Source organism: Notolepis coatsorum (genome assembly GCF_963971535.1).
Source record: "Notolepis coatsorum genome assembly, chromosome: 2".
NCBI classification, from domain to species: domain Eukaryota; kingdom Metazoa; phylum Chordata; class Actinopteri; order Aulopiformes; family Paralepididae; genus Notolepis; species Notolepis coatsorum.
This window is the reverse complement of record NC_140166.1, coordinates 201,961,047-201,974,263: the sequence shown is the minus strand read 5'-3', so window position 1 is coordinate 201,974,263 and position 13,217 is coordinate 201,961,047. Positions and strand designations below refer to the sequence as shown.

General features: G+C 40.9%; 1 protein-coding gene across 1 annotated transcript in view; it reads right to left on the bottom strand.

The window, feature by feature from the left end:
- Window positions 1-13,217, bottom strand: part of vtg3 (vitellogenin 3, phosvitinless) — a gene marked incomplete at both ends in the record, with an annotated part of 78,598 nt that overhangs the window by 41,238 nt on the left and 24,143 nt on the right. The window lies entirely within an intron of this gene.

The window sequence follows — 13,217 nt, the reverse complement described above, 5'->3', positions numbered from 1 at the left end:
ACTAAGAGCCACGATTAAAAAACATGTTTCTCTCTCTTTCTTTAACCTCTTAAGCCCTAGCCATATTTTCAGAAAATTTGTCTAAAAATACATACCCAGGTAAATGGAAGATTGCTCAACTTCTAGAAGGTCGATTTGCATGTTATCTAGGGACATCTATGGACCTCAGGGAATGTATTCCCAGTGTCAGACATATTGTGTTTGTTACTATATGCTTGAGTAAATTGTAATGAACCAAAGGAGAATACCAATTATTATTATTATTCGTTTTCTTTCTTCATCTTTGACAGTGAATAACACCATGCTAACATTGACCAGACGTGTATAATTGCCACTGATCTCATTCAGCACCTTCTGGAGATCAAGTGTACTAAGAATATAAGCAAATTAACAAAGGGCAGATGATTTACAGGGTTCTTTGTAGATACAGTACTGCATTTTGCCATCCGGACACATGCAATTTAAAATATTAATATAGAATTTAGAATATCAGGCCTATAAATTACATTATTATGGCTAAGTCATACATCTATGGATCTCCTCTTTCCAATGGCAGAGGTAAATCTGGATTTAGTACCACCAGGCGCCCCTTACAGGGCAGCAAAGACCGTGAATGAAATCTACTGTAAGTACAGTTACTTTTGTATAATGCCAATAGCTCCGCCATTTTTTACTGGATCACGTCAGAAAAATTCTGTGAAAAATGGTTGGACTTCCGTTGTCGTGGGTGGTGTGAGCTGGGTAGTGTAGTATTATGAAATGTTGGCGTCCATCGAAAGCCCTGGGTCTCGTCTTTCTTAGGACTACAATGATTTCATGAGTACTTCTTCTTCTCGCGTCTAAATCGTCCGTTTTCCGGTGCAATGCGCAGATTTTAATGAGCTCATATTTCGCTTAACAGTTAAAATCATTGGTAAACAAATGTAGTGCTGAAAATATACACCTTGACTGCTGTTTTGATAGGGTTAGGGTCTTTACTCTTGGCTACATTTGAAAAAGAAATGCAACATTACTTAATACAGACTGCATTGATCTATTTATGACATGAAATAAATCTCTCGGGCCGATCAGGCTTAAATCTAACATGAATAATATGCTGGTTTTCTTTTATTGTCAAAGGAAGCTCCTACTCCTGGCTGCTGTCTTTCTTCTGATTTGTTTTCCAAGGTTAGTTTAGTGACTTTGGGACACAAGGCATTGTTGTGAGGCTCCATTATTATTGATTGATTGAATGGCTCAGTGTTGTGGAGGGGCTATGTCTGTTATTTCATGGTCACTAGTAGCTACACCTTTTTGGGGGGGGGGGGGGGGGGGGGGGTGGAGAGGGAGGACGTGTGGTGTCAACAAGGCCAAGTGTGGCACTAGACCGGGAGGGGGGGAGGGCGGAGGTTACCAAATAGTTTTCCTATGCAGCTATATGTCATACTCAAATTTTTAAAGCCTATGAATAATATTACTGTGCTATGATGGAATTCAAGGGGCCTTAATTCCCCTCGGAAGCGTACAAGCACTCTGGAGCTCCTCTATAGGAAGCACATTAATTTAGCACTTACACATTATCTTCATAGATTTCCAAATACATATCATCATGTGACTTTTCAATTATTCTATCAAACATTCTATAGTTGGAGGTTGTCTACAGATTTTTAAGAATCATTCCAGTTACATAATCTGTCCCCAGACGCTGTCTATTTATTAGAGGCGCATATCACTCTAGAAGAGCTAAGAGAAGCCATTGAATCAGTCAACAAAGGCAGATCTCCAGACTTGGATGGATTACATCCAGAATTATACTTTTCATTCGATACCTTTCATTTGATACTTTTCATTTGATACTTGCCACCAAAGATAAAAGCAATGATATTGTCTCTATCATTATACCTCTATAAATGTTTAACTAAGGCCTCATATAAACCTCTGCCACTTAACAGACAGAGATATTAATACTTCCTTAGATCTGAATTGGCACACAAATATACCGCTGTCATCCAGGAATACAAATGATACACGATACATTTATTTACAGGTCTTATCTTACACCTTGAAAGTTACAACAAATGAAATTCAGAGATAATCCATTTTGTGACTTTTGTCCTGACACTTTTATTCATGTGGTTTGGCAGTGTCCGGAGGCTAATAGATTTTGGGAAGACGTCACAAGTATTATGTCTAATATTATTCAGAGAGCCATTCCTCACTCTAAGTGTATTTAGAGAGCTATTCCTCACTCTAAGTGTATTTAGAGAGCTATTCCTCACTCTAAGTGTATTTAAAGAGGTATTCCTTGCTCTAAGTGTACCTGGAGCTATTCCTCGCTCTAAGTGTATTTAGAGAGGTATTCCTCGCTCTAAGTGTATTTAGAGAGCTATTCCTTGCTCTAAGTGTATTTAGAAAGCTATTCCTCGCTCTAAGTGTATTTAGCCACTTAACACTTTCACTGCCACACACGAGATATCTCGGGTTTCCGATAGTTATGTTGAAAGCCACTCACGAGATTTCTCTGAATTATTTTATTTATTTTTTTTAGCGATCTGAAATCATATTGCATCACGCGAGCCTACCCGAGTATACACGAGCGCCGCCGGCGATCATATGTGGAAAAAAGCGCCCCCTATCGTCTCCCAGATGACGCATAAGGGATTTTGGAATGGACTCAATGAAAATGGATGGGGAAAAAAATCCGGTACTCCACATTTTCCAGTCCACTGATCCAGCCGGGGTTACCACAGTTCATTCTGGAGCCTCTCAGCCCCGCGGAATCATGTGTACTACTGTATCACGTTGGATCCATACACTTATCGATTTTTTTCGAATGGTGATCAGGAATTGGAATATACCAGTTGGATACCATCTGATGTCAGGTAAGGAATCTATGTTATCAGTGTTAGGATAATCAGACTAATTTTGATGAAGATGTAGGCTGTTTTGTGAAATGGGCTCTTTCGGTTTCACTGGAAAAGTCCAAGAGGAAATGGACACGGCGATTATCCGTGCGCGGCGCGAATGTGCTTGCGTGCACGTATAATATTGATCATCTAGCGTTTATTTGAAAACGATTCATAAATAGGCCGACGAATATCAACGTTCTGGAATATTCCAGTAAAAGACGATTATCACAGAATGGTCTAGAATGAACTGTTTTTTATTTCAAAACGGGTGCTTTTCAAAATGCTCTGAAACGGAAATGAAGCGATAAAAAAACCAATCTGCCTTGACAGCACTGACTGGAAAAGTGTTCTTTGATAAGCGACGGGCAGATTAGACACATAGCCATAATTTAAAACATAGATTAGGCGATATTAACGTTAACATTGAAGTGGACCGTGGCATCAAGGGGGTAAAAAGGAAAACCCGGCGTGGCACTCAAAGTGTTAAGGATCGGGCAAAAATGGGTCTAGTTTTTGGCGACGATTGCATACCCAAAGTAATTTGCGATTTATTATTCTTCATGCATGTCTCTTTTGAAAGGTAACATTCTGAAGAAATATCACTTTGAGTGCTAATGAAATAGAGTAACAGAGGTTTGAACACACTGAAGTAAAAGTTTTGTGTACTCATGTCATCAGACCCCAATGAAAAGCACCCCAGTCTACAGCTAGGAAGTGCAAGCGCACAGGTGTACTTTCCAAAGAGCTCAGCTGAACTACCACAACAGATTCCCCAGGACCACAGACAGACAAGGAGAGAATGTTTAGCAAAAACAAGCAATACTTTATTACATAATATACAAATTCATAAATCTACCTAAACACTATTAGACTAGATTAAAATACCCACGCCCCTAGGCCTAGGGTAGTTAAAAATGAGGAAGCGCTCAATGCCCTGAGGCGTCCATTTGGTATGGCAAGGTATGGCCTTTTTATGTTGATTTAGAATTCGAACGTCAACATTATGAATGAAGCTTCGAACTATTCGGTACAGCCCTAGCATGTTTTGATATTGTCAATTATCTCACTTTTACTAGGTGACTTTTGCTGTGACTAACTGAAATGTGCCCCAAAAAAAAAGGAAAATGGACATAGGGAAGTTTTTTTTTATCAAAGGGCAGCAGAGACAAGTGATACAGGGACACAGGTAAGGTCTGGCTTAGTGATTATAATAGTGCAGTTCAGCATTCAGTAACCCATACTTTTTGTGAATGTGTTTTTGATACTACATTCTGTTGAACACACACCTCAAAACCGTACCTAAGGAAAATTGGCTCAATTGCAAGAAAAGTAATAGACAGTTATGATATTACATTCTGCATAATTCGTATGCAAAATATTGTGGTTCCCTGCTTTAGTCTGTTGACACATTTCTATACTAAAAATGCTTGTGTAGTCCTGTGTCATACCTAAATATCATATAACTGAATTGTATAGAAACAACTCACCAAAAGTGACTATTGCACAACTGATTTGACAAAAAAAATCCACCAACTCCACCTTCACCCCCCCCCCCCCCCTCCTCGCCATACCTTGCCTTTTTGTGAAAGGACGCCACTGCGGCCCACCCCAGGCTGTTACTCCCACCCACGTTACCTATCCCCGCCCCTGAGGCACTACACACGTGAATAAGAGTGCTCACACTGCACACGGGTCTATGACTATCACACAACTATAGTCTAGAATCACACTATACCTTAAAACACAGTTCACTGCAAATAGCCTAATATATATAGCCTATATATATAGCCTATATATATATATATATATATATATATATATATATATATATATATATATATATATATATATATATATATCACAGCATCTCTCTGTCACGGCAAATGATTATAGAGAACACATGTTATGTCAATACACACTGGGTGTCACACAGCAAACTAGGGGGGCCTGGATAGGATAGTGGGTGCTGCTCACCACTAGGGGTTATGACCAGGCCGGATACTCCTCTCATATCCTAACCTAGGTTTGGGGCAGTGGAAGCGCTGAGTTACAAACAATACAAAAAGGTTAATTATGACCGGGGCCCGAAGGTGAGGGCCGGAAGGACGCCTCCCCCTTCCGCTCCCGTAGCCCCTCACGCCTTCGGGCTAAAACCGTTCTGTCGGTAATGGGGTTTTTAGTGTACTCCAAGCGAGGGCGTATAGTAATGTCCTCCCGCCTGGAATGGAGAGCAAAGTCAGTAACAGCAAAGTCCCCCGTTCGCGGGTTAGTCACAATGCACAATTATATATCCTCCACACGATAAAAAGGAGAGGCAGTTCACAGAGGGTGGAGCGTCCAAAATACTGTGCTCCAGTCTTCTACAGTTTACTGGCTTACTGCATGCCGTTCTGATAATCCACAGCTCCACACAGTTAATATCATTCACAATTCCAATGCAGTCACTGTTCTTCTATTCATCCACTGACCACTCGGGAAACAGTTTGCTTGTCAGGCGCGTATTCTGATATCTTGTATCCATGTACTCACGGCGTGCAGTGTTACGACAATGTCTCTCCTGTCTGAGGCTCCACCCGTTCCACAGCAGGGTGAACACCGCAGTCTGCAACAGGAAAATGTTCCACTGGAGAAAAGCACAAGACAAAGGGTTGTGTGTCCCCGTATTCCCGCAGCTCCGCGTCCTCCGGTGTCGTCCTCTCGACTCTCCTTCTGTCTACTGTCCACCATTGATCCTCCTTTCAACAGCGCCCGTACTTCCGGGCACCGCCCCTCCACGCCAGCCAGCCAATCCACCTCTTGCTCCCTCCAGCGACACTCCCCAGCTGCGTAAGAAAGAGGGAGCACATGTGTAGATTGCATGACGGTAATTAGGCTACCCCCCCCTGGTGGTCCTGCACTCGCCTGCTGTTGCTGTCATCTGCACAAAATCACCATCCTCCTAGGACGGCTCCCCACTCTCCCACCGGGACTTCCTGGAAAGAAAGAAGACAAGAAAGAAGGGACAGCATGGTGCAGTACAGTGACAGCGATTCGAATACCCATCATAGGCAGATATACACTTGCCTGTTACACCGGCCAGGTAAGCATTTAGGTCCTCCTCCAGACCATCCCGGGGCATGTCCTCCTCTTGGGATCCCGCAGGTACATCCACATAGACACACACATACCCCCCACTCACATTTCTTTTTACTGGTTGCCAGATGCTTGTTTTTAAGTTCCAGCTGAGAGGTAGGAGCTGGAAAACATAATGGTTCCATAGCCTGATGTCTTATGTAGTACAGATCGAAAGTTTATAAAAATCCCACAGAAAATGAAAGTTTTACAAAGGTTTTTGTAATTTGTGTACAGGTAACAATTCACCATGATTATTCAAAATGGCCATCTGCTCCCATTCATCAGAAGCTATCGTCAAAACAATGGACTTTTTCATCTTCTTACGTCACCTTCCCCCACTCTCAGTGCCCATCTGGGATGGCTTTTGGAGCAGATGCTCCTTGGCTACAACGGTGGTCAATAATCTTCGCCATCAGCAGTGACTGTTCAGTTCAGGACTGTTCACAACCGGACGTGGTCACTCGTTCGAATGGCTTGTCAAATGATGCTCGTCGACGAGGGCAAAGTGACGTGACGTGTGTGCGAGTGTGTCAAGTCAAGAGTTTTATTTGTCACGGCATACAAGCATACAGTGAAATGCGCGGGGTCATGCCCGCAGCGATGTGCAACACAAGTAATAAGACAGGAATGAGAATAGGACATTTGTGCAATAATACAATGTGCAATAATACAATGCAATAATACAAGTAATAATAACAGGTATATGTACATAAGTTTTACAAGAGCATGGTAGACATGCTAAGGTCCTGCGATAGTGCAATGCACAGTTAGCTACGGACAGTGATGCCACAGATTACTTGTAAAAATAATCTGATTACTGATTACTTCTTTAAAAAGTAATCTAGTTACTTTACTGATTACTTGAAAGTAACTAGGTTACGAAGTCGTCGTCGTCCCCCCTGCTGCTGCCACAACATAAGAATGACAACAGTTTTTTTTCGCTCTCTCTACCAAATCCATTCTGAGACAACGGACTCAGTGCGTACTCCGCAAGTTGCGCGTAACATGAATCTCTCTCTCTCACTCTCACTCTCTCACTCTCTCTCAAGTAGCCAAATTACACAAAACGAACTGGATAGTTGATTTAACTTCATGCTGAAGCCATTCTAAAATCAGCTATAAACGTAAACGTGTGTGCGTGCGTGCGCGAGCGCACGTCCCATCTCCGGTCTAGCTGACTGTTGTCTTATCATCAGCATTATGAGATAATAACTAAACAGTAATGCACAGCCACTTGGAAAAGTAACTGTAATCAGATTACTGGCTTGTAAAAAGTAAGTAAATTAGATTACTATTTACTGAAAAAGTTATCAGATTAGAGTAACTAGTTACTTAGTAACTAGTTACTGGCATCACTGGCTACGGATGAGGCACTGGGTCTTATGTACACTACTATACAATGCTATGCTATACAATCTACAGTTATACTATGTGTCCTTATGCTAGCTTGCTATATCCTTCTGTTTACTATACAAGAACCACTCCCGTTCTTATTTTTTAAAGTGTAAGGTGACCGTTGAGTGCGGGCGTGTGCAGCATGTGTGTGTGTGTGTGTGTGTTCATGCTAAAGTGACTGCTTAGTGTGTGAGCGTATACAGTGTGTGTGTTGTGTGTGTGCTCATGTGTGCTTGTGTGTGGAGAGTTCCGTGTTCAAGACTCTGATGGCCTGGGGGAAGAAGCTGAGCCGAAGTCTCTCTGTCCTAGTTGCTGGTGTTCGCAGGCGTTTGCCTGACCGCAGCAGCTTGAACAGGCTGTTGTTGGGGTGATGATGGTCTTTCCTTATTCTGCAGGCTCTGGATTTGCACCTCTTGTTATATAAGGCCTGCAGGGGTGGTAGTGCAATGCCCGTGGTACGCTCGGCTGAGCGCACCACTCTCTGTAGGGCCTTCTTGTCCTGTGCCGTGCTGTTTCCATACCAGGCAGTGATGTTTCCAGTCAAGCTGCTCTCTACAGCTCCGGAGTAGAAGGACTGGAGTATCTTTCCCAATACTCTGAACTTCCTTAACTGTCTCAAGTGGTAGAGGCGCTGCTTCGCCTTCTTTACGACTGAGTCTATGTGTGTTGTCCATGTCAGGTCCTCTGAGATGTGGACCCCCAGGTACTTGAAGCTGCTCACCCTGTCCACGATGTGGACGGCCCGTATTCGGGGACCGTATTCGGGCCATCCAATCTTTAAGAGGTTAAAGAGCTATTCCTCACTCTAAGTGTACATTTTAGAGAGCTATTCCTCGCTCCTCATGTCTGCTACTTAGCGACACCTACACCTTGAGCTAACTACAAATGAGAGGCGCCTCTTGTTAGCTGGTCTCACAGCTGCTAAAAGAATGAAACCACCACGTGCACTCTTGGTGAGGGAATGGATTTCTTCTCACTGGAATATTGCACAGCTGGAGCTCTCTACAGCACATTTAAAACACAAAATATAATTTGCTGGTCAAAGCTAAAAGAGAAAATCTGTGTTTTATTATAAATATGTGTGGTTAACTGTCTTTTTTGTTGTTGTGTTGACATTTTTTCTTGCTTCCTTACTTAGTTAGAATATTATATATACTATGTACACTCGACATGACTGTAAATGAGCGAAACCTCAGTTGCCTTTCGAGTTTAGATAAAGGTTTGAAATGAAATGAAATGTACATCCTTTTGTAACTTAATATACACTTTATATATACTCTTGGCTATTTCTGTGGATATCATCATGGATGAGGGAGGAAATGAGCAAAGTTATCACATTTATTTGTGTCTGAATGCTGTTGGTTTATGTCTATACTGGCCATGGATGGAGGAATTGATTTGGTTGTATTGGAGGTTTTTGTGAGACTGATGTTTTTGTGTATGTACAGTAGGCCTACTGTATGTGTGAGTTTGTACTGTATGTTTTTGGTCTATGAGCCTTGGTTCATCAAATAGAGGGTGGGGGTGGAGTGGGTTAGTTGGTTAGGGGAAAACAAGGGAAATGGAGGAGCAAATTAAACTGTTGGATTATAATTTATACAAATGTTGTGATTGTGAACAGTGTTCCTCTTCCTTATGCAAACAATAAATTAATAATTGATCACAATAACAGAAAAATTGGTCATAAACCATTGGAAAGCTGGGACCCTAAGGACCCATTTGAGATGCTCAACACTATGTCACTGTATGTTTATGAATATGCAATAAACATTATGTTTTGAAATGTGCCTGTATAGAGGCTTGGGACATTATATCTATGCCTAACTGATTGCCATTGCCACGCTCAATTATGACTCATAAGTTGTTGCAGCAATGTTTGGGTTGATATCATTTGTTTGTTATTTTCAATATATCAAAATTCTAGGGAATCCATACATCCTCTGAATTGCCCAGGTCTCAGTTTGTGGTTGTAAAGTGTCATGAGGCTGTGATTATCGTAGAGGTTACAATCGTTTTTATTTCTTCAATTTTATACAGTTGAGGTCAAGTTTTAAAAAGAGAAATCTACATTTAAATGTCTACTATGGGACCGTCATCATCATCATCATCATCATCATCATCATCACACGTGAATACAGTTGGTTACTATGGGGACCATCATCATCATCATCACACGTGAATAGAGTTGGGCTCATTGATCCACCAGAGTCTCAGCTTCCAAGTCATACTCAATTTATGCGATTCCAAGACTGTTTAGGGACCCCAGTATGCAGAACGAACTGCATGGGATTACCATAAAGTGGGTATGTCTGTAAAGGAAATACTCTATTCATACACATTTTTATTACATATTGAGGTAAGGGGTGAAAGAACCTCTTTGAAAATGGCCATGCCATTTCTTCCTTCTCGCCAAAATGTAATCTAATTTCGGAGCATTTCTTAGCCCCCCTCCCGACAAGCTAGTATGACAAGCCTGATACCAGTAGTTTAATTACCGCTACCTTTTTGTGCTATCTTAACCTGTTAAGCCCTATTTTCTGAAAATCAGCCAACGAATTCATACCTAAGTAAATGGAAGATTGCTCCACTTCTACAAGGTCCATCTCAGGGAATGTATTCCCAGTGTCAGAAATATTGTGATGATTTCCAAGGTTTTTATGTACACCATATCTACAAATTTTAATGTGCAGGACTTTATGAATAATGGATTTGTCGATTCAAGGTAACTAGCTTTGTTTATTATTCGAATAGCTCTTTTCTGTAGTTTAATAATAGGATCTATATTTGTTTTATAAACATTCCTCCAGACCTCAACACAATATGTATGGCACAACAAGTGAAAAATACAATATATGCAAACATTTCTGATTTAACAGCTCCCTTGTTTTGTACAGAATGCCAACAGATTTGGCTAATTTACCGTTGATATATTGTACATGCAATTTGAAATATTATAGAATATAGAATACCAGGCCTATAAATTATCTTATTATAGCCAACTTGCACATCTATGGATCGGGCCAAATCTCCTCTTTCAAATGGCAGAGTTCAATTTGGATTTAGTATCTCCACCAATTTGTTTTTATTATTATTATTAACTTCATGTTTGACAGGATCATGTAAACATGATGCATAAAAGCAATAACATACTCAAGGGATCATGCTACAAGGTGTGCTGGTGTACAAGATTCAGCCTACACTACAGCGTTGTTCCTGCAACCACAACACTCTGGTACCAATAACCACAGTATAGCACCCCCTCCTGTTCTCATCATGAACCCAGGGGGAGCTCATATAGAATCTAAGGAGTCTGAGGGAGTCTTTAACCCATTTAGACCTGATGCTGCATGTGTGTGTTTATACCTTTAAGGCTGGATGCTACATGTGCGTGTAGTTAGCTTTAAGACCTGATGCAACGTTTAGGTCATTTCAGACAGTGTCGCCATTTTCAAGGTATGTGAATAATGAAAAGCGCTGTGATTCGCTGAAATACATGTGGGGGAATGCTTTGGGATTTTTGAAGAAAAAAAAAGATCAACACTTTCAGCGCCAGACCCGACATTTCTCGGGTTATCTCGCCAGCGGTTGAGCGCCAGAACCCGAGAAATCTCGGGTTTCTGATCGTTTTCATAATTTTTTCTTTTATTTGATTTTAATATTCTATACAGTCTCACAGACCTCAGTGTATCATTGGGACTCATTCTGAGACATCAAGATTGCAATGTCAATGCACATTATAGTAAATTAATGATGTTCAAATAAAAGCCCAAGTTGTAATCTATCAAATGGTTTTCATTTCATGTTTCTACCTGCTCCAGAGGCTGATATATAAAAGGTTTTAGTGAAGATTGACAATTCTGAAAATCTTTCCAAAAAACCCTCAGGTTTTATGAGATTGTGTAGAATAATTGCATAGGTTTTAATAGGCGTTTTTAGCAGGCGTTTTTAGGTCTAAATGAATTTGAGTACATAGCATAATAACAAGCTGGAAATTAGTATGGTACTGTAGAAATACATTAGAAGCAGTAATGGTCCAGTGGGGAAAAAAACAAGATAACAGGTGTTGCTGTGCATTTTTTATCTTGGGATTCATGGGATATATCAAAACTTCAATAGTTCTTTTGTTTGTTTGTTTAAGAATGAAATAGCGTTGGAGTTCATAATTTGCCGCAACACTTATGTTTTAATTCATTCATAAATTGCTTATTGTGGAATGTTAACGTCATAATCTTCTCAACATACCTTCTGTAAAAATAAAATGTAATGAGATTGGAAATATGACATTTTCATTGTACTGTATCTTTAAAACACATTTGGACACAAACCGAAATGCAGAAAATATTTCTTCACATGGGGACATTCAACAACATAAATATTTACAGGGTTTCAAATGGATCAGCCTTCACAAATTTATTCCAAAAATACAGACATTTTATGGATAATATGATGCCATCTGATGGATGATCTGGTGCATAGTTCAGATCCGTCAACACTGGTGAGACAAATGGTAGCAGCGGTGTATTAACATCTGGGGTTCTCTCTCTGGGAAAGGGAAGCATATTTCTTCTGTTTTCCAGTCTCGTTCGGTGTCTTCCTGCAACAGAAAATAGACGTATTTTAAGAATGTTAAAATGAATGCATCAAAAATAGCATATAAACAATCTTACCCCCCATGCACACGCACACGCACACACACACACACACACACACACACACACCAGTGGCGGCCGGTGGGTTTCGCCACTAGGGGGCGCTATACCAAACATATACCAAACATGTACAGTACAGTACCACGCAACACTCATTGCCAGACGTGAGCGATTCGACTCACGCTCACGGCAATGAATCGGCTCTTATGAACGAGTCGCTCAGCTGTTACTACAACAACACACAACCAGTCAAATAAAGTATAGTCTAGACTCTAATTCACAACTTGAAACACAATATATAAATAGAAAAGTTAGAAACAAAACTCGCCCGTCTACAAACACAGGCAGATCTCTCCCTCTCTCCTTCTCTCTCTCACACACAGCGCGACGTGGAATCGATTCGTTACACAATCAGACCTATTATATACCAAGAATAACTTCAGTATGAGTACAGGGCTGTACACATATTTTGCATATTGTTAAACGAGCCAAGGCTAGCTATTAAACTATCGATATGAATCGAAAATCTGGGACCCTGATGTAAACAAGACAAACGTCTTTCTCTGGTCTGCATCCCCTTAACAATTGTGTGTATTGAGCCGTACTGTATTGTACCCATTCTGCAATCTGTTAATAAAGTTCTCATTCATTCATTCATTCATTCAAACATAGACGATATTGAACAAGCCATAATCCACGTATTTTCAATCCGAGAGAGCTGCAGTAGTTAAATCAATGAGCCATCGAGATAGTCAGTGTGGTAAGTAACGTTATTATTGCATCCAAGATTGATACAGATACAGAGAGAGAGAGAGAGAGAGAGAGAGAGAGAGAGACTCACTGTTTAGTTGAACGTCCAGGGCCAAGTTAGCAGTTAGCCAAGTGTTAGCTCAGCTGAGCTCGTTGCCACAACACTCAACAAGTACACCTTTGTCCATTTCCGCTCGAACAGACTGCAAAACTACCTGGCGTTCTATCGCCATGCTCTAAGACAAACTCTAACCTTAACCAACTTTGAAAGAGTGCCTAAGCTTAAGAACTTGCAGTCACGGCACGGCAAACAGCTGCATGCATCTCACAACAACACAACTATCTCAACCAAGCTAGAAGCTAGAAATTGGATTCGGCCAATCAGATATCGTCTCTGTGAAATTCTGCCATGGAAAGAAAT